Source organism: Prionailurus viverrinus, chromosome B4 (genome assembly GCF_022837055.1).
Source record: "Prionailurus viverrinus isolate Anna chromosome B4, UM_Priviv_1.0, whole genome shotgun sequence".
NCBI lineage: Eukaryota > Metazoa > Chordata > Mammalia > Carnivora > Felidae > Prionailurus > Prionailurus viverrinus.
This window is the reverse complement of record NC_062567.1, coordinates 59,209,937-59,213,945: the sequence shown is the minus strand read 5'-3', so window position 1 is coordinate 59,213,945 and position 4,009 is coordinate 59,209,937. Positions and strand designations below refer to the sequence as shown.

Below are 4,009 nucleotides of genomic sequence, written 5' to 3'. Positions count from 1 at the left end.
TCTTGAAGAGGCTGTACCAACTGTCCTCTTTATCAATGAAGCACAAGTTTCCTAGATGTTCCTCAACACACTTCTGCTTCAGTCTCTTTGGCCAGAAGGGAGCTATAAGGGAGGCTGGATAAATCAGTTTATGTGCTCTAGCTACTACGGAAGGGGCAAAATTAATTCATAATGGATATGGACTAACCAAACAACCGCAAATGTTCCCACTTCCCTTAGCAGGCATTTAAAAATTTCTTCCTTAATTAGACACAGTCAGAAATTTACTACAGAAGGATTTCCATAGTAGTGGGGGAAAAATAATTCTATCTTAAAGATTAAGATCCCAAGTAATCGTTAGAGCAAACCTTAACCCTATATGTAGTAACTGATTTTAGGAATCTGGGAAGGCTAATTAATATCTTCCCTAATTCTTCTTCATCCACTAATTTATGCTTGAATTTCCTGTTTCATCCTTAATAACCCTTCTTTCTAACTAAAACATACAGAGCATCTCTGAGGGAACAGTGGTAGACGCTAACCAGAATTTTGCAATTATCTATGAAGTGAGGAGCTACAAGTAGATTTTTAAGAGGATTAAGGAAACCATTAAGGTCCTGAAGGGGGTAGAGTGTGGGAACCAAAGACAAATTTCATCCCCTTGACAATTTTGTCCAGCACTAATTCTTTAATGTAACTCATCATAATGTTTTATATATTATCTATTCCTCTAGTAGCCAATAGTTGAATTAGATTCTCTGATTTACTTATTTATTTTTTGCAAAAGGGTAAATACCAACCAATACATGTTCCATCTCATCTCCCATTACTTTCCTATAGAAACCGACGTGACTTTCCTGGCTAATCTCAAAGTATACTGTGCACTCTCCGCTTCCAAATCATTGCCCAGAGTATGTCCCACCCAGAATGCCCTCACTGACCACTGAAATCTTGCTCATTGGTCAGCGCCATTTAAAAATACTCCCTTCATTGTTCATCCCTTTCGGCATACATAGTTTGGAGTTTCTCTCTGTGGCACTAACCATATCCTACCTGGTATGGTGTATGGAGGATATAGTGTTACAGCCTTATTAAATCATGAGGTCCTTTTTCAATGAGATTGACAAGTAGTCATCTCTCCAGTACCTTCTATGACAACTCTCTTCCATGACATTATAGGCACTTCATTGTTAGCTTACTTGTTTAATTTTTACTCTGTTTTACTTTATTTGTGAACAAATGTAGAATAAATTGCGGAGCAAATGAGTACAAGCAGCCCAGAGTCCCGGAGTCCCTGCCGGTTCCTGCCGCAGTTCTGCGGTTGCCTGCCTCCTCTTTCCTTTCGACATGACAGATGCCACTGTATCCTTTGCCAAGGACTTCCTGCTGGGTGGAGTCACTATGGCCGTCTCCAAGACCAGGTAGCGCCCACTGAGTGGGTCAAGCTGCTGCTGCAGGTGCAGCATGTCAGCATTGCAAATCCCCATAGATAAGCAATACAAGGGCATTATGGACTGTGTGGTTCATATCTCCAAGGAGCAGGGAGTCCTGTCCTCCTGGCAGGGTAATTTGGCCAATATATATCATCACATACTTCCCCAACCAGGTTCTCAACTTCACCTTCAAAGATAAACACAAGCAGATCTTCGTGGGTGGTGCGGACAAGAGAACCCAGTTTTGGCACTTCTTTGCCCGGAATCTGGCATCAGGTTCCTTTGCCCAGAATCTGGTAGCTGGGGCCCCATCCTTGTTTTGTGTATCCTCTTGATTTTGCCCTTACCTGCCTAGCAGCTGATGTGGGCAAAGCTGGAGCTGAAAGGGAACCCCGGGGCCTGGGTGACTGCTTGGTTAAGATATACAAATCTGATGGGATTAAGGGCTACCAAGGCTTTAATGTGTCTGTGCAGGCCTCTATCATCTACTGAGCTGCTACTTCGGTGTCTATGACCCTGCAAAGGAATGCTACCAGATCCCTAGGATACTGACATCTTTATCAGATGTATGATCCCACAATCTGTCACAACGGTTGCTGCGTTGACTTCCTTTCCATTTGACACTCTTTGTGGCTAAATGATGATGCAGTCAGGATGCCAAGGAACTGACCTCATGTACACAGGCGTGCTTGACTGCCAGAGGAAGATTGCTCTTGATAAAGGAGCCAAACCTTTTTCAAAGGGGCACGGTCCAATGTTCTCAGAGTCATGGGTGGTACTTCTGTGCTTGTCTTGTATGATGAAATCAAGGAGTTCGCATAAGTTATTTCTTGGTTTCCCCCCTGTGAAAGGCATGTTGTATTATATAACATAGCTTGAGCATTCTTGACAGACTGTTGACTCTTTATCAATGGCAACTATTTACTGGATGAAAATGGGAGTAAATCTGTGCCTTGAAAAATCACTGACCTGAACAAATTTCCCAAATCATCTGGAGTACCATCACCAAGTAGTATGTGTATGTTTCTTGATGAACAGCTCACTTTTGACACTTTGAGTTGTTGCTGTTGTTCTATTTTAGAGATATCATTGAAAATAGTAAATTAAGGACTATATTCTCTGGAATAGATAGTAAACAAGAATTCTGAGCATTTGGCACTAAAATGTGATGGCCAGTAATTTACTTAGATACTTTCTCAGAGTACTAAATTGCTAACTGTTGTATGTTGCAAAAACCAGTTCCTGTTGGTTTGTTTTAGCAGCTCTTCATTAGGTAATGGTCAGTAGTTAAACTGGATTCTTCTCTCTTCGTCAAGAGAGTGGATGACTTCATAAAACTGCAGTGTTTCTGTATATTATTAATAGCATCTCATTTTTTCCCCGTGTACTCATTTGCTCCAGGCAAGATTGATAATGTTGCCTGTTCTTCAACTTAAAACAGATTCACACTAAATGAAAGAGACATTTTGTCAAAATGTGAGAGACAACATTGATCAGAGAACTACTGGCGGTTCTTGATTCTAAGGGTAGTGCAAGGATGTATCACTCCTGGGTCCTGCTGTCTAAAGATGTAGCCAATATAATAAATCAAGACAGTCTTATCAAATCATTGTGAACAAAACATCACTAGAAGAATATTAATTTTTTAAAAAAAAAGTCTAATACAAATACATGGTAATTTCAATTTCCTTCACTTAGGACCTGTCTATCCTGACACTTGAAACATTTCAAGTGACAGGCTTTGTATTTAAAAAAAATAGATTCCTTTGTTATCATGTTTCTGATGCAATTTTTTTTCACCCACAGAATCTAGGAATTCCATGAATTTCAGGAGCAGAAACAGTCCCAGGCCAGGAATAAAGTAATTGTTAGACTTTCTACCAGAGTCCAAAATGGTTCTTGAATTAAAGGGATGCTAGATCTAACCAAAATAAAGGAGAATTTCCATCTAACAGTTTCAGAGGTGTTGTGGGGCTTCTAATTTATCCCTCTGCCACTGTCAGTGCTCCTAAGACTGTGTGTGAAACCCCAAGGAGAGGCCTGGAAAAAGTCAAATTAAGGGGGAGACAGTTTCAATCACTTCAGGAATTCAAAATGAAATTGAATGCTGCCAGCCCCACCTCCACCCCACAGATGAGGATCATCCAATTACAAAATTTCCATCCAATCTTTTTTTCAAAATCCTCGCCTACAAATTTTGTTTTCCCTTTCTTCTTCTTGTTCAGGCTTGGATTCTCTTCAGATCTGTGATGCTGTCTTTATTTCACAAAATCAGGATTCCTTACCTTCTGAAGACTGATTTACTGATTGGAGAACGATCCTTCTTTTGCCAGGGTGTCAATAAATTGTCCAAGACTGTGTTCCTGAAATAGCTGAAATCATTTTCAGGCCAAACTCTGTAGACATTACATTTTATTATCCTAGAAAGAACCACAAGACATTAGTCACTGCTAGCTGCATTCCTATGCCATGAAAGACTTTTCTTACTTCTGTTTCTATATTTGTGAAAGTGCCCCAGTTTTCTCAACATTATTTAGGACAACAAGTCATCACACTCCTATACTATTGTCCATTCTGTGCCACAAAGACTCTGATGA

At 40.2% G+C, this 4,009-nt stretch overlaps 1 pseudogene; it reads left to right on the top strand.

Annotated features, from left to right (window-relative positions):
* The first annotated feature begins 1,326 nt into the window (after nucleotides 1–1,326).
* On the top strand, nucleotides 1,327–2,234 carry LOC125170587 (ADP/ATP translocase 2-like; annotated as a pseudogene).
* Nucleotides 2,235–4,009: the final 1,775 nt, after the last annotated feature.